This window comes from Erithacus rubecula (assembly GCF_903797595.1).
Source record: "Erithacus rubecula genome assembly, chromosome: 17".
Lineage (NCBI taxonomy): Eukaryota > Metazoa > Chordata > Aves > Passeriformes > Muscicapidae > Erithacus > Erithacus rubecula.
In genome coordinates, this window is record NC_136669.1 from 4,095,558 (window position 1) to 4,113,611 (window position 18,054).

The 18,054-nt window shown below is 48.8% G+C and overlaps 2 protein-coding genes across 4 annotated transcripts in view; one reads left to right on the forward strand and one right to left on the reverse strand.

Moving 5' to 3' along the window:
• ELFN1 (extracellular leucine rich repeat and fibronectin type III domain containing 1) overlaps positions 1-18,054 on the forward strand; it is a 98,582-nt gene that overhangs the window by 50,019 nt on the left and 30,509 nt on the right. For all 3 annotated transcript variants that reach the window (XM_079320913.1, XM_079320915.1, XM_079320914.1), the window contains one exon: positions 6,467-6,596. The gene's annotated coding sequence lies outside the window, so the exon portion shown is untranslated. The remainder of the gene's footprint in view (positions 1-6,466; positions 6,597-18,054) is intronic.
• MAD1L1 (mitotic arrest deficient 1 like 1) overlaps positions 1-18,054 on the reverse strand; it is a 418,937-nt gene that overhangs the window by 15,564 nt on the left and 385,319 nt on the right. The gene's annotated exons all lie outside the window — the stretch shown is intronic.

An 18,054-nucleotide genomic window follows, 5' to 3' on the forward strand; every position in this document is an offset into this window, starting at 1 on the left:
GTGGTGGGAATTAGCATTAAAAAACATGCAGGTTAAAAAGAGAGGGGCTGGCTCTGATGGTCCAGGAGGGTTGAAGAGCTTGGCTCTTCATCCAGGGGATGTGCTGTTGTGGGGGCCTCTCTGCTCTCAGGCTTTGCCCACAGGGAGTTGCTGCTAGAGAAGAGCCCTGGAGCTCAGGGTTACCATGATGAGGCTCTTGCTCATCTTGAAGTGGGGGAAAGTAGGTCCTGAATATTCTAGGAAATCCTCCACATTTACCTTGAGGTAATGGTAAGGAAGGGTGGGGAAGAGGAGCTGCTTAATTAGCAGAAATAAGAGAAATAACTGAGAGGAACCTCCAAGAAAATAGATCAACCTCAGATAGAAATCTTGAGGTCCCTAAAGGAAGCTTGCCTTTAACTGAGACTCAGTGGGGTAAAAATGAAGGAGCCCACTGGCCTGATGCTTCTGCAGTTGGGTTACCTGTCTCTGCTCCTCACCTGCAGTCCAGAGCTGAGAAAAGGCTCTGTGAGCCTGGGGTGAGCCTGGCTCCCTCCAACACAAGCTATCTTCCTTCCAGCCATGGGGGTGGGACACCATCCTTCTTTCTGCACACATTTCACTTCAGGAGAGCTGAGCTTGTTCTGCCAAGGAGGGATGTGGGTCAGAGTCACAGAATGACAGAATATCCTGAGTTGGAATGGGTCCAGAATGGTCACTGAGTCCAGCTCCTGGCCCTGCACAAGACAACCAACCCCAAGAATGACACCAGGCACCTGAGAGCCATCCAAGCTTTTCTTGAACTCTGGTAGGCTTGGTGCTGCCATCACTTCCCTGGGGAGCTTGCTCCAGTGCCCAAACACCCTCTGGGTAAAGAACCTTTCCCTAATGTCCCTAAGAAGAGTGATGTTATTGCAGCAAATATTTTTGATGGTGCTGGGAAGGAAGAAGCAGATAAAGACATTGCTGTAGGGTGGCAAGGGCTTGTTTTGCAAAGCAGCTCCTTGCACCAAACCCTGGGAGCAGCTCAAGGCAGCAAGGAAGTGTGTCATCCCCTCCAGTGCCTTCATCCAGCCACCCAGCTGTGCTGCACAAGTACCCCTCTGTTTGCTGCATTTTGGTAATTCCAGTGCCCTGAGAACACGACAAGAGCTAATCTGTCAGTGTGGGGCACAGCAGCTCACAGGAAGAGCAAAGCATTTGCTGATACCCCTGGCCTGGAGGGTGCAAGGGCCCAGGCAGGAGGCTGGACCATGGGCTGGCACTGGACAGTGAAGGGCTCCCCCAGATGTCCCCATGCCACCTCTGCCCTCAGGGCAGCACTGGGGCATGGCTGTTGTGCAGAGCCAGGCTTTGCCCCAAGGCCAGGCTGTGGGAAGCTGCTGGCAGGGCTCTGCTCCACCCCATGCAGCTCTGACAGCTTCAGAGAGTCGTTAGCAAGCAAGGCAAGCTCGAGGTGAATAATTAAAATACCTGCTGTGCTTTTAAATAGTTCAGAGCCAGCCTTGGAGCTGCGTGTGAGAGAGATGGCTGCTGGCTTTGGAGGAGGCCAGAGCAAAGAGGAGGGCTGATATCCAGTGGGAAATTCAGGGCTTGGTGGTGCTGCTGGCAGGAGCAGGGGTGATGCTGGCAGCTTCCAGAGGGATGCAGGCAGTCCCTGCTCCTGAGGGAGGCTGGAGGCTGACACAGCTCTCCTTGCTGATGAACAGACATCATGGCACAGAGCTCTCCAAAGTCTCCTCCCTGCCAAAAATTTGAGCAGCAGTGGAGCTCAGCACCCACCCTTCCAGCTGCCCCAGGGCTCTGATGCTGGTTCAGCTCTCCAAACCTGTGGGATGGGGATGTGGAGCAGGGGAACAGGGACAGCCCCACAGCCCTGGGGCCCCTCAGCTGAGCACACACAGGTGGGGTCTGGGGAGGATGCACTGCCTTTTGCAAAGATTTCCCCAAGATATCAATTAGACACTGAAATCAAAACACTTTCTGCATCAACAACTAACAGAGGGTTCCCTGCAGTCTCTCAGCAGCCAGACTCCCTCTGTTCTACCCCCAGCTGCCTCAGAGTTTGTGTCAGAATGGCACTGAAGGGCCCTGTGCCCTGCATGGAGGAGCTCCATGGAACAGGGGGGATATCAAACACTGTGCCTGTGTCAGTGCTGCTGGAGCGTGGAGCTGTAAATCATCTCTTCTTGTGAAAAAATGGGTTTCTGGGCAGGGGGTGGAGGGAGAAAATGACATTCCCCATGAGTTAGTTTCAGATTAAATTAAACCATTGTTTGGCCATAGATATATATCTTTTATATATTTGTATATAATCTTTTGCTGTGGAAAGCCTGGACAATTCCAATTTGGGGTCATTGTGCAGTGAATTTTTTTCCCTCTCTTTTTTTTTATTTTTTATTTTATTTTTTAGTTCAGCCAATGAACCAAAAAAATTGGTTATTTTCACAGCTTTGCCATGATTGCTTTCAGGGCAGGTAAAAGCAAAGTTTTTAGTAGAGACAGGGACTGGCACAGTGAGGAGAGAGAGAGCTGTGTGCTTTGCAATAATGTGTGAAGAGTGTGTGATCATCATCCTGGTGTTTGGTCCATCCCTGGTGCCATGTGGGGAGGGGGAGCAGCACCTGCACCCCTCTCCTGTGGCCCTTTGCCCATGACAGGCCAGGGCTCCTGAGCTGAAGATCAACAAATTAATCTTCTTCTCCCCCACTGCAGAACGTTATCCATCTAAATATTTCCTTTAATTTAGAGCCATGTAGAGTTTGAAAAGCCCTTCAAGTTCACTTGGGCTGATGAATTGGTAATTGAGTGTACCTGGATGTCGGTGCCGGCTCTGCCTCTCTCTGCATTTGTATCAGTCCGTGTTTGTTTTCTCCAGCTGTAAATCACTCAGAACTTGGAGAGGCTTTTATCAAATCCTGCTAGGAGCTGCTCGTTTTCCCTTTCACAAACACATTGCTAATGCCACGTGGAACCCACCGGCTTTGCTGTTCGTTTAAAAACAATGAGGATGATATTAAAGAAAAAAAATCCTTATTAAAGAAAAAATCCTTAGCAACCAGGGAGAAGGAGGAGGAAAAGAATTGCTCCTGTCTCTCTGGAGTTCACTCCTTTGGTCTAATGTCTGTCCCATTGATCTCCTGATATGCTGTGCTTTGACAGTCTGATTTATTGCCCCACACTCCCTTATCCCCCTGGGTGTTAGAGCACTTGTTGTTCTCAGCTTCTTCAGCCACCAGCAGGTCAGCTGCTGTTGCTGTAAGGCTAGGAAGTGGTGAAAGAACACAGCAACACAACTCCTCTTCCAAGCACCAAGAAAAGACAATTTATTGAAAAGCCATGGCATAAATATATATATAGGATAGATAGCAAAAATCAAAGTAGAAAAGACTCATTGGTCAAAGAAGGTAACACCTCGTGGAAAACATGCTTTCTGCAAAATATCACAAGATACACAGCTTGGTGGTCAACACCAGGTCTTTATCTGTGTTATTCTTTCTTCCTTCCCTTGTTTTTTTTTCTCTGAGGAAGATCCCCAGCCTGGGAAAAGTCCCAGCTGAAGCTGAGAAAGACAACAGCCTGGAAAAAATTTTCCACAAGCCTCCAGCAGTGTCCACAGGCTGCCAGCCATGGACCAGCTGCTCACTGTGCCTCTTTCTCCATAGCCCTGGCCTGCACTGGGCATGGAGAGTTAAGCAGGTGATTTTAATGGTTTGAGGGAGTCAGGGTCATCATCTTAAGGTCTCCTGGTTCTCCAGTGTGTCCTTGATGTCTCTCTCCAATGGCTTTGACAATACCTGGCCCTCTCCATCAGTTACAGAGGGACCACAGCTGGTTCTTTTTCTCTCATTGCCCATATCCACAGCTCAGTGCAGTCAGTGTGCTCCAGCACTGACAGGTCTGGCAAAAGGGAATTTCAGACAAGAGTGGTAACAGTCCTGATTTGCATTTTTTGGAGCCTCTCTGATCCCTCCCCCCATGGAAGAACTGGAGGAACAGCCCCATGTGTCAGGCATAACCCCTCCACCCAGCCTGTGCTTGAATGTAGATGTTTCAATGAATTGGTACGTTGCTATTTGCTCAGAGGAAAAAACCAGCAAGTTTTATCCATGGACAAAGAAACGTGCAGGCTTTGCAATCTGTGTGTGAATGTTTGGTGAGCGTAAAATGAGGCGAAGTTTGCCAAACGATTATTCATTAGGAATTGTTCATTCAGCTCTAATTGCTTTGGTCTGACTGTTCTTAGAAGGACTGTGTGACACCTTTGTAATACACAGTGAAAGTCAGAAAAGTGTTGGTAGAAATGACTTCATGTTAAGTCAAGCTTTTCTTTAGGTGTAAGGTGGCTATTCCTTACCTTAGAAAAGGCAGTAAATGATAGTGGCTGGTTTCTTGTTGGGCCTGTGCAGCCCAGTTAGCTAATGGAGTGTGAGTGGTGCCTTATTGACTCCCACTTTCTCTGTGGAAGGAGTAATTAAATTCACCTGCAGAATCCCCATCTTCTCATGCGTGGCAGTGTGCAACTTCCCTGCATCTCAGCTAACTAGATTAGAGATTACGCATGCTGATGAGAAAGCACCAGCTAGAAAAGGTCTGGCTTGGCTTTCACATCCCAGCTGTTATTTGCAGGACTTCAGCTTAGGAAAAACATCTTTTTTTTGTTGTTGTTGTTTTGCTTCTAACCTGACAAACTTTGTCTGGAAACCCAGAGGAACAAGCACCAGGGAGCCCCACCGTCTGTCTTCCAGCAGCATTTTCTGAAATGGAACAACACTTTAAAGTCTCGCCAGCTCAGCCTTTCACTTCACAGAATATGTGCCTGTCTCTAAAATACCAGGTTATTTTTCCTTACCCCCATAATATTCCCATCCAACATTTACTCTCCTGGAAATCACCAATCCAATGCTCACATACCTGCATTCAAACACTTGTCATTGTTCTTGTGCTACTGCCTTTCTCCTTCCAATTTAGAGATTATATTTCATAACTGACCTCCAACTACCTATTGCCTCCCCATGACACTTCACCCTTGTCTGCCTGATTGATTAGTCTATTATGCTCTGCTCTCTTCCTGATGACTTACAGATTGCCCAGTATCTGTCACAGGCTTCCTTTTGTTCTCTAATATTCTTGGAGTTTTGGAACACCCTCCGGCTGCCATTCTCTCTCCATATTCCCTGGCCACCACCTGCCTCTCTTATGAATGTCTAGTTTGGAAAAAAGGAGAAGAAATCTTTTGCAAAATAAACCCCTACCCGCTGTGAGTTCACACATTTGCTGGTAAAACACACTTCTAAGGCACTGTCATTTTCAATGGGGCTCTTTATTTCCTTTGCACCATTTGGAGGTATAAAAATGTCACTAGACCAGGCTGTGATCAGTGACATGGCTTGGAAAGCAGCTTTCCCCAGCAAATTTCCTCACCTGCAAAAGTGAAGGCAGCAGTGACAGAGAGGGAGCAATGTTGTGTTTAAAGATGTGTGTGGGTAGGAGGGTTCTGTGTCTGCTGGGGGAAGGTCTGGGACGTGTCCCAGTTCCATCCATCTCCCTGTGCTTGTCAGAGGTTGTCCAGCTCTCTGATATTGTTCCAGGCTTGTCCCAGCTCTGTCCATCACTCTGACATTTAATTAACTGCCCCATTCTCCTGGATCTTGCACTGGATTTGTGTTGTCTTTCTGAAATACCTCTTAGGTCATGTCTGAATATTACTAGCAGGAAGAGTAACAAAATGGTTGTCACTAATATTGCTATTATTGTTCCTGTGTAGATGATAATAAAACAAGACATTGAATATCACAAAGATGAGTATTGTTACACTCAGTGTCACTTCTTCTTCCTACTGGTTGTTTGGCATCACAGGTGAGCAGGAACTGACAGCAGTGGGAAGCACAGAGAGCCCTGCCCAGCCAGGCATCCAAAAGTAATAGAAAAACAATGAAGGAGTGGGAACTGACCACTGAGAGCAATAAAATCACACTTAAGATTTAAAAGGACATTTATGGGACCAATCTTCAGGTATAACAAGGGTTATTTAACTTATTAAAACCTGCACATGCTGGGTGGCTGGTGCTGGTGGTGGCAGTGGCCTCTCACTCCTCCAGGAGCTCTGCATTGATGTTCTGTACCATCTGCCCTGGGCATACCCAGAGCTGTCCATCTTCCTTGCATCTTTTTCCATCCTTGTCTGGCATTTGTCCCATTCTTTCTACTTCAGGACCAGGTCCCCTTCCAGCATTTATCAGCATCCCAAATCCACTGGCAAGTGGATTTCTTTTCCCTTTCAGTTACTCTGTTGAGCAGCTCCTCTCATTTGGACCTCCCTGTGGTCTTCTTCCCCTTTACCTCTGGTCCCTGTGTCTCTGTGTTTGATCCATGGCTTTAGCAGCTGTTCTGTCCCCGGGATGGCTTGCTATTAATCAAGCCATCAATCAATCTTTTATCCCCTTTGTTGAAACTCCCTCTTATGCTTTCTGTTTTATCTTTGCAGTTTAAATACTGGTCTTGGTGACCCCGTGGGATCCCTGATGCCGTGCCCAGTGTGCCTCCCAGCCCCTGAGGACAGCAGCTAGGAGCCTGTCAGGACTGTGCTGGACCCAGCAGTGGCACACTGCTCAGAGGTGAGGGCTGCACTCCATGGCATCCTGCAGTGGGAGGAGCAGCTGGTGGCAGCAGGGATGGGGCAATCTTTGTGGGGAGGGTGGAGTGCTGGGGAATCCTCCCCAGGAGTGGATGGTCAAGGGGAGCCTCGTGGAATTCATTCCCAGCAGGAAAAAGGTGAGATGCAGACACAGTCAGGGAGCCAGGGCTGTGTTTCTCACATTGCTGATCATGGGGTGGTTCCTGGTGGGATTCTTCTCTGAGTGCTGACCTTCCTGGGGAATCCCTGAACTGCTGCACTCCTGAAAGCTACCAGTGGAACCTATCATGGTTGTATATTTAACTTATATTTTCTTAAAGGATGAATTTACATTATTCTTTTGAGATTTAGGGAATAAAGAAAAAGCACATTAATTCCACCCTGCAGATGAGAAGTGCAGTACGTGCCTCCATCCCAACTTCTACAAAATTCTGTTTTACAAAGCAGAAAAATAACATCAGGTTCATGTTGGAGCTGTAGCTCAATTTTCTAAGAACAGATTTTGCCCCATGTTCCCTTTTCAAATGATTAGCTGTGCTGGGCACTTTGAAATTTTCTCCCTCTTCCTCATCTCCACCTTGACATTATGAAAAGGGTTTTCATTAATCCATTGAAAAAGGAGATAACTTTTGTATAAAAGTGCACGGTTGACAGGGTTGAGTTTTTTGGGTAGTGTGTAATTTTTTTTTACACTGTTATTATTTAAAATATGCTTTCTAAGAGTACAAAAGGGAATAGCTTAATGGAAACAAATTTCTGTGGCAAAATGTGCAGCTGGATAAAAAAAAGATTACTTCTGTTATTGCTTGGTTAGACAGGTGAATTTTGAATTTGAGTACAAAAGGTGCTAAAAAGTGTGCCTTAACTTCTCTTCAGTGTGCTGTTGAGATTGAAAAGAATAATTTTTTGGAGAAAAACTTTTCTCTGAGCCTCTATTTCCAGCATTGTCAAATCTTTAGCAGCGGCCTTTCCCCACAGCTATTATCATGTTTTCACCTTTTCTTCTTCCACCTCATTTGTCCTTTTTTGAAGGAAATGCAGTGCTGGTGAAAGGCAGGCAGGTCTGTGGGCTGGCACTGATCTGGAAGGGGGTGACAGCAGAGCTGGAGGGGCAAGGGCATCTCTGGAAGCCAGAGCAGGGATGCAGTCCCAGGGAAAGATGGACAGCCTGGCCTGGGGGAAAGCATCTTGAAAGCATCTACAAGCCCTTAAAACCACCTTTCCAAAATGACTTTTAACCAATTAGGATCCTAAGCATCAATGAAGATAAGCAGAGCTTAGGTGCTCAGGTCCCTTGGGGCAGACACAAATATCTCAGCAATGCAGACAGATAGACAGTTTGCCTGTCCAGATGGATCCAGACCCAGAGCCAGGCAATGAATTACAAATATAAGTGCCAAAACAGCAGGCTTGGGACACAAAGGATAAAAGACAGTTGTGTTATTTGAGCTGATAAGCTCTGCATCTCGTCTGGAAGATGCCAGGCATCAAAGGCTCCTGCAGGGATTTCACAATGGAGTGTTACACCATCCTGCACTGAGTTACCTAAGATGTAAAATGGGCCTTGCAGAGAAAGCTTCATGCCTGCCACAAAGGAGCAGAATAGGAGTTTGTTTTGAGAACTATTAGGCTGAATAATCTGCGATTGATCTCCATGGACACTGTGAGCTATTGCTCCCAACAGAGCAATGATTGCCATTAGTGTCTCAGCTCCCTGCCTTCTTCCTCCTTTTTCTCCCCAGCCTTTGCAAGGGCTGGGTCAAATGCTGCCCAGGCAGCATGAACAATATTTCCTCCTTTTTTGGTCATCATTGTCCCTTCTATTCATTCCTCAGAAGGCTTTTCACAAGCAAGAGGTATTTTCAAGGGTTGTAGGCATTCATCTCAATGTACATTTTTATGCCTATTCTCCTTGGAAGAGCTGGAGAACTAATTTACTTTATTTGAATGAAATGAGTTTATGGAGGTAGCCTTGTCAGGGGGTCTAGAGAGGAGAGACCTCTGAGACTGCTGTGGAATTTCTGGCAGGAGCTGAAAAGTAGCTTTTGCTGTTTAGATTGGTGCTGTTCCTCCCTGCACTGAGTGCTGGGATCTTCTGTGTGGTCCCATCACTGGTCCAGCCACGAAGGCTTAGGAGCAGTAACAACTGTAAGAACCTTGGAGTGGCAAGCCTGGAGGTAGCCAGGCTGGCAGCCCCGGGTTGCTCTGCCAGAGAGGGGGTGCCAGGGGGCTCTGGTGAGGGTTCCCACCATGGGGAGCCCCAGCCAGCCCATCCCAGGCAACACCCAACTGTGCAAACCCTTCTCCAAGCAGCTTCCTGCAGTGAGCAGATGACTCAAGCCCATCTCCTGGGCAATCCACTTCATTCATCAATTAAATTGTTTGCTGTGAACGGTTTGGCCCCGTGCAGCTCCAGGATTTGAGCCTTGTAATTTTGCTGGCAGAGGACAGCGGTGCCATGTCCGTGAAATCTGCCTGCCAACTCCTTCCCCTGCTAAGCATTTTCTAGGCTAACCATCCTGAAAACCTTGCCAGCAGCCCCAGCTCTGTCCCTTTCAGGGCAAGCCACTCATTTAAACGTGAGCACATCTAAATGACTCCATCTGCTAAGTGACGTTGGTAAAGAAAAGATTATAGCAGGAGTTAGTGCTGTGTCCTCAGGTTGTGACCCTGTTATAAAATGGGCTGGGAGAACAAGGGGACTGCGAGGAGCTGAGGCTCAAAACCACCTGGGTGACTGTCAGCTTGATTTATTTTCTTGCTCATTAGATAAATTAGAAAACTGGCAGAAGAAATCATCTCCCACTCTCGGCTGCTTGGTAACCTGCCACGAGGTGCCAGCTGCAGGGACATGCAGCTCTGTCACCCCCCTGGCCCCTCTCCCCAGGGACACAGGATGGGACTTGGGTCTGTAGTGCCACACATCTCCATTCTCCTGCCACCCTAAACCACCTCATTGCCCCATCTGGCTGATTGCTGGCAACCACCAGTTTCACTTTTCTCTAATACTGTTGATTTTAGAACAGCAGCTATTTTCTAGGTGAAAACAGCAACACCAAATATTGCTTTTGAACACTGGCTTTGACCTCAGAAGTGCTTGTTACCCTCATTTCACAAACCAGACTAGCTAAAGCAAAATAACCTGGTTTGTGGCCGTATCATCAGGCAGGACCTGCTGCCCTTCAGAGATGTTGTTCAACACTTTGATCTCGTGGCTTGTCACCAGTCTGCCTTCAGCAGCTGTTTCCCTTGCTTATGAACCAGACTCATTTTTGTCTGTCAGAAGGATGAAACTTAATGGTCAGACTTGATTTAAATCCCTGGGTAAAATCACTGTCTAGGAGGTCAGGCTCCATTTACAGCAACTTCTAACCTAAAATCTCGCTGAAATATTCTGCCTACATAACCAAATGTTAAACTTGGATCTTTTAAGCCATCCTCAGTACCTTTAGCTGCATCTGATGCACTCCTATAGAGGGAAATGAGGCCACTGTTATACACATTGTATTTACACATGAGGAAAAGCTTCCAGGCAGGATGAGCTATTAAGAGACTGCAAAGCATTTCTCAGCCAACCTGGAGGAATCCCTGCTGCAAACAGATGCTGAACCAGGGCAGGACCTCATGGGAAGGAGACCTGGGGGTTCCCAGCACTGCAGGGAGGTGGGGTGGCAATACCTGCCCTGGGAATGATGGTTGGAGCAGATTTCCTCAGCTGTCTGTGCCCCTTCTTCTCCCCTTGGGACTTGTGCAGTGCCTGCACAGGACTCTTGTCACCCTGTCCCTGGCAAGCATGGGGACACACGTGTGGCTCAGCCCCTGCCAGGTGTGTGCCCATGTGTAGAAACTGCAGCAGGGGGTGGAGAGACAGGGCTAATTCCTTCCTGTCATATGCAAGGAATCAGCTTAGGGCCCCGAGCTCTGATTACTCTTATCTTAGCCTGCATGATGCTGGCCATATCCTGAAATTACCCGGATTTTTTCAAAATCCAGGGGATGGCTTGCACTCACTGTGAGCAAACTGCAGCCCTGCTTTCAACCCTAGCAGGTTTGAGGGGCTGAAGTTGGGGAACATGGTTTGAACCTCCAAATGCACTTGGTGGGAAGTGCCTGAGTACCTGAAATCCCTGATGATGGAATCCCACATGGAGCAGCACCAACAGCCCCTTCCCAGCCTCTGTGCAGAGCTGACTGCTCAGGCAGAGTCACCTGCTGGGATCCTGGCAGATAACATACTCTGAAATGGCCAGCAAGGGAGAGATGCTGAACATGGAGTGAAATGTTTGGGATTAAACTGTGAGTCCCACCTGTCTGTGTGTGCATGTGGCACTGCACACTCCCACCTGCCACTGTCCCCATCCCTGCCTGCCAAGCCCACCCTGCCTGGAAATCTGAGTGGGGAAATCAAAGCCCTTCTCCACCCACTCCTGCTGTGCCTCTCAGCCACTGACATTAGCACCAAAGTGGCTGACATTAGCTTTGAATGGATTTTAATAACCCCCTTGTGAACCTGAATTACCCACACAGCGTGAGGGGCACTGAGTTTGGAGATCTGGTGATGAGCAGGGCAGCAGGGGCCAGACCAGCCCCCAGGCTGTGGACACAGGGCCAGACCCCCTCCAGGAGCTGCAGTGGCTTCTGCACTGGTGTGCAGCCCTGGCTGTTGCCTGCCCTCTGGAGAAATGCTGCTCTGGCACCTGCTAACACAAATGTCCTGCCACCAGCAGCTCTGCAAGGGGCTGATGAGCTTCCCAGCACTGGGATGCTGGTCCAGGTGTCTCCATGGGATGTTCTCCCCTCTGGGGTAAGGTGTGGCTGCTGCAGGGTGGTGAGAACCCCCAGTGCCATCAGTGAGAGCATCCCCACCCCTGCCAGTGCATGGCATCATTTAGCAGCCTTGTTTAGGTGCCTCTGTGCATGGGATGCTAAATGAGATCATGGCTGGCCCAGCTGGGAGTCCGGACTAGTGTATGGAAATCTAGCAAGAAGATTAAAAGGTGTCCCCAGGCAGAAGAGGGTATTTATCCCTTTCTTTGTGGCTGAGGTGCACATGGCATGGGAGTCACAGGGACAGTGACCTCCCCTGAGCACCTGCACGTGGGCAGAGCTGTCTCCCCATGGGGGCTGATCCTGGGGACAAGACTGACCAGAAAAGCTCCTTCTGAGATACAGATGGACATATCCAATCTCCCCTCCTGCACCAGGAAAGAGCTCCCTGCCCTTCACTGCCAGCCCTGAAGCTCCTCCACAAAGGGAAAAACCCTCATTTTCCTCTTTTACAAGAAGGGAAGCTAAAAGGGATGGTCAGGTGGGTGGTTCTCATATCTTCTGGGATATGCAGGGCCTGGAAACATGCTCTGAAGTGACTTTTCCTCAGTTAGAGCTCACAGGATCTGAGCAAGTGATGCAGGATTCTTGGCCAGTCACAAAGTCACATCAGCATTTGGGTGGACAGTGGTGATTTCTAGCTGCCATTGAAATCCACAGGTATTTCCAGTATGGAAACAGGAACATCCACAGGGACATGGACAGGAGATCCCAAATGGGGCCAACAGCTTCTCCAAGTCAGGCTCTACAGGGGCTCTGAAATCATCAGGCACTTGCAAGAACTGAGTACTGATAAAAACTTCTGCAAAAAAGTCCCTGATAATGATTGAGTTATATTTAAGAGGCTCCTCCATATTAAGTAAATGCAAATAGTTTACTCAGAAGATATTTCCCACTAAGATCTTTTCTACATAAAATGCTAACAGATTGAGATTATGACTCTAATGATTATTTTTATTGCTGGTTTACATTTAAATGGCATATATTTCCCCCTACTGTTCTCTCTCTGGGTTAAATCAATAAAATCTATTAAGAAGGTTCTTTTTCCTCTAAGATTCCTCCCTCTCTTCTTTCTGTCTCATCTCCACTGGTGCCCTTTTTATCCACCCACCATCAGAGATTTTTCAGAGCTGCCTCCACGATATTGGTGCCAAGGATTTGAACATCCCCTTTGACAGAGTGGAGTGAATCTGGAACTCCAGTGCTGTTCCTTTTCCTCATCTTGGGCTGTATTGCAAGGAGAGGAAGTTGGAGCCTCTTCCCACTCTCTTTTAACATAGAATCTCTACCTGTGTGTAGTCCTGTACCTCCTCAGCTAGGGATGCTCTTGTGCTCCTTCAAACAGTGGCTGTGGCTCACCAAGGAGGTGCTGGATTTCTGTTTGGAGAGGAATTATCCTGGTATATACACAGCAAAAACCATTAAGATGCTGACCTTTAAATTGGGCTTCTTCCTGCTCATGTAGGGAGGAGGTGGGTTGAGTGCCCAAATCTTATTCATTTTAATGACAAATCCCTCACAGAGAGGCTTTGAAATGCTAGGCATTAATGCAATTCGCCTCCCTCTGCTGCAGCTTGGCTTTGCTGTGCAGGGGATGTCTCTGCTTCCCTCTCACAGTGACAGCCCTATAGATTTGCTCCATAACTACTGTGCCCAGGTACCATTGTGTATGGATTTGTGAGCTTAAGGCAGAGCTAACACAGAGATCTCCATGTTCCTTAATCAGCATCACTGACCTTTCTTTCCTCCATTACTCTCAGCATCACTTTTTTTTTCCCCCAGCTTAATTTGCATAGGTCTCATGTTATCCATGTTTTTGCTTTGTCCCTGTTATCCCATTACCCTGGATAATCAAAGTTGGCTATAATGGAAACAGCAGAAACAATTTGCTTACCCTTCTATTACAAGATATTCCCTCCACTAAGTCTGAGAATACCTGCAGTTCTGTGGTAATGCTAATTAACTGTGCATACATATAGAAAGTAAAGCAAACGCCACCAGGATCCTTTGGGATGGTGGGGATTAAAGAAAGATGAGATATTATTCTCCTCTTTCTCTGTGCTTCACTGTCCCTACCCTCAATGGAAATTGCTTTGCACTTATAGAATAAAATGTAATACATGGTGGAGGAGTCACTGACTCTGCAGAGAGATGGAGTTAGAAGGAGCAGAGTTCTCCCTGCTAATAAACCCACTGTGGAAGCAGTGATCCTCCCTGATATCTTGCTTCTTGTTCTGTTCTAGAGTGGGATTTTTCCCATGCAGATCCCCCTGCCTTGGAGCCCAGTGCTGAATCCCCAGGACCACAGCTGTCCCCAGAGCAGAGCTCCAGCAAATATGGGTGGGAAACCTGCCCAGTCTTGAGGATTGTTTGGAATAGTGTCTGTAAATGAGTGCCCGTGGCAGTGCAAGGTACCTGCTGCTGGAAGTGGCTGTTGTGTCCATCAGGATGCTCACATATCCTTCACTCATCCTGGGTGGCTGAGGCAGCAGCAGCTTCAGAGCAGGTGAAAGGCCTGGGAGAATAAGAGAGGCGGTAATGAAAAAAGAAAGATCATTAGGAAAAGGGAGGCTGTCCCAGCCATCCCTCTGCATGGTGCCTTGGGTTCTGCCCCTCCATGAAGGCATGTGGGGCAGTCTCCCACCATTTTGGTGTGCAGCATCCTCTGAAAGCCTCACAAGAAGCTCTCCTGGGTGTCAGCTAAAGCAAGAGTGACTGACATAGCCAGGCATGCCTGGAGGACTGCTGAGCTCTCCATGCAGGAGAAATCCCACTCAAGTCCACCCACCAGCTCCTTGCTGAATTCCCCAGCTCCTGTGCCAGCTCCTGTGCCAGACCACCTCCCTGCACTGCATGGAGCACCTGGGGCTGGCCCTGACACACTGGCACCTGGCTATGGACCCTGGCCTCCAGGAGGGGTTAGACAGCCCTTGCACTACTCCCACCCCTGAAATTGAGGGAGATGTTATTTGTGCTCTGATAACCATAGAACCTTTGATGCAATACTCATGTTTGGGATTTTACCACATCTCTCATCCTCCATGTCTGTCAAGGATCTTTATGCAGCTGTGACTCAGAGAGATGCACCAGTGGAGAGAGTCTGTAGGTGCAGCCAGCAGTGTCATGTGGAGGGCATTAATAATGTGTGTGCAGGTATATGTGCATGCCCTACCAGCTCAGGACCCTGCCTGGATGGTCCCAACTCCTGGGAAAGATCCCTGCTCCATGCCCTGGCTCTGGCCATGCCAGGGGGCTGGGATTGCACAGGCATCACACACCTGTGCCAGGTAATGGGCAACAGAAGGGCTGATAGGAGTGAGGGCTTGGGTGCTGCATGTCTCCCCTGTTCTGCTTGAGCAACAACTCCTTCCCTGTCACTGAAACCTTCAGTGCTTGCTGCTCACCATCACCCTGTGGGCAGTTTTAGGGCTGTGCCTTGCTCTGCTCACAAACCTGGTGATGTTTAAGATGCTTTGAAACTGCCCCCATGGTATTCATCACATAAAGCAACCCAGGTGCAGGTTGTTGGTACAAAGGGCTTTTAAGGTGCTTGGGTGAGGCCAAAGGGAATTTCAGGAGCAGTCAGGGCCTGAACAGAGCCATGCATTGTCCCAGCAGAGAGCTCAGCCCTGAAGCACCTGAACCTCAGCAGAAGTGAGGAGACTCAGATTTGAGTGCTGGCTGAAGTCAGTCTCAAAATCCATCTGAGACATTTTGGTTCTGATCAGGCAGCACAAACTCTAAGTGTAAGAATGGGTTTAAAAATGGAAATATGAGTTTGACTTTGTAGCAAGGGATGCTTGAAGTTGGAGATGGAACAGTATCACTATGATCAGTTGGAAATTTCTTGTTGATTTTTACATAGCTGAGTCACAGGTAAACTTCCTATTAACTCCCCTGAGTGAGTCTATAATGATTTGACCCTTAAAATTAGAGATTTGCAGTTACCAACTGCAGCACAGCTGTGCTGGTGGAGTTCAAGAAGCACACTGAAACATCCAGCACCTTTCAACAGCAATTGCACTTAACACTGTTCTGTCTCCTCAACTCCTGACATCATTTGTGGGGAAAAAAATGCCAAGTTTGAATTCATGGGTTTTGTTTTTCTGCAGTTCAAAGGATACAAGAGTCTGGTTTTTATTTGGCACAGAGTTCTCCCAGCTGGTACCCAGGGCAGTCCTGAGACTGACACCCAGCCAGGCAGGGCAGCAGCAGAGGGGGAGGCTGTTTGAGGTGCTGGGTGCCTGCCACCCATCTGCAGGGACTCACAGCTCTCCTTGCTAGATCTGGGGGCAGAGGAGCTTCCTTTCTGATCATTAATGCATTGGTCTCTTCTCTGTTTTCTTTCCACTGATCTCCTCAGTGCACAGGCCAGGGAGAGCCACATGTTGAGTGGTTTGTGCTGGAGATAAGGAGGCTGTTTTGTGCTTCCTCCCAGTGTGGCTCCCCTGGTCCCAGGCAGGAGCCTGCAGGAGGCAGATGCTCTGCCAGAGTGGGCTGCATGTCCCTGCAGAGACCAGCAGGAGAATCTCAGGCTGTGCACACCCTCACCTTCACCCAGCACCTCGGCCCAGTGGGATTCAGCAGTGCTGACATGCAGGGTCTGTGGAGAGCAGGAGCTGCTGGGATGGAGGGGTACCAGCCAGGAATGGAGGGGTTGGCTTTGCTAGGGAAGCCCTGGGGTGCCAGTGAGAGCCACAGGGGTCACAGGGTGTCTGTGGCACTGTGCAGTCACTCATGGAGCACAGACTCACAGCTGGGGTGGGAGCAGGCTGGCCTGACCTGCTTCAACAGGCACTGTTATCTTCCACCCCAGTGGGACTTGAAAATCCTTGACTGAGGTATCACCAAAGCTTCTTTCCAGGCTTTTTTCTCCTCTGTCCAGGAGCAGGAAGGCTCAGTGGCTTCTACAGGCTCTCTGAGCAGGGCAGCTCCCACTGATGATTTCCTTAATGTTAGTCCCACCTGCTTTTCTCTGCAGGTTCAGCATCACTCCCACCTTTCTGGTTGTCTGCTTTTCATGACCTCACCTCTCCTTGGCAAGCTGGCTCGTGGCTTTGCATCCTGCAGACTTCCTCACCCCTCTGTCTTTTCTGCTCATTTGTGATTTGACCTCAGGAAAGCACCATTACAGGTGCCCTCTGCTCTGTGCTCATTGTGCTCCATGCCCATACCTGCTTTTCCCCAGGTGCCTTTATCATTTCCACCAGCACAGTCTCAGTAAATCCTGTGCAAGACAAAAACCTCAGCAAAGTGTTGTCACTCCACCTGGCCCACACCAAACTGGGGCTGTCAGTCCCAAAAGCTCAGTGGGGTGGATATACTTATTGCTAGAAAGCTTTATATTTACCACGGCCTTTCTGACATTACAATAAATGCTTTTCAGAGCCCAAGAAGTATAAAAATAAACTGCAAGAAAATCAAGACAGCTAATTAGGCAAAGGTTACTGCTGGGCTCTGTGACTGTCAGCCCTTTTGAAGTTGTGCTTTACACAGGCAGATGTGTGTGCAGTGCTGCTGCTCCTTTGAATAAATGTCTTGGTTTCCAGAGTGGCTTCATATCTGGATGTGACTGAACACATGTGAGGCCTGTCACAGTGAGCCTGGGCAGGATAATCAGAATCCTTTAACCCTGCAGCTCTTGGTACTGAAGAGCAGCTCACCTTGTGGAGTGGCTGATCGGTGCTGTGCTGCCTCCTGGAGAGCTGGGGGTGAGGAGGGGCAGGAGAGCTGCCTGTCTGCACAGACAGCCCTCTGGCCTGGAGATGCTCCTTCCCCTGTGTGTCCCTGCCCTCTGCACTGGGGTCACAGCCTGCTGTGGGTTTGGGTGGTGCCATTGGGGTGCAGCTCTGTGGGGAGTGCACATGCCCCAGCATATCATGTCCATCATTCCTCAGTATCCAGTATTTTCCTGAGGATGAGCATCTTGTGTGGAGCTGCAGGTACACCAGATGGGACAAGAGGAAGAGGAGTGGGGGTCTGGCTGAGCTGAGAGCTGAGGGAGGGATGTGATGGCCACACCAGAAGGGAGAGGCTGAGCTGGTCATGCTGGTGGCCCTGGTGGACTTGGATACTGGGTCCAGAGGAGTGTTTGGCTCATATTTGAGCAGGAGAGCCCTGGAGCAGTGATGGAGTTTGAGCCATGTCCCTTGAGCCCAGCCACTCCCTGGCCACAAGCAGTGTGAGCTTTCTCTCCCTGTGCTCTGAGCTGCTCCACGCAGGGGTCAGTGAGAGTTTGGACACAGTGACCACAGGAACCACCAGCATCACCTGTGCTGTCCTCTCACTTCTCCTTTCAGGTTCTCCTCCTTCCCTTGTTCTGCTTTCTTTAGGATCCAACTCCCCTAGGAAGATCCTTTTTGCACTCCCTCTTCCCTGTCTGCCAGTTTTCCTGTCTCCTCCTGCTGCCTCATTCCTGCTCTCAGCTCATGCAGTGTCGTGTCTGCTCAGCATCTCTCCTCCTGGAACCTTAATGTGCTGCTCATTTCCTTACAGGCTTTACACCACGAGTTGGGGCTTTATGTGCATGTGTGTGTGTGATTCAATTAAACAAAACACAATAAAATCAGTGAAAACAGAGGGAGACACAGACAGATAGCAATTCCCTGCTC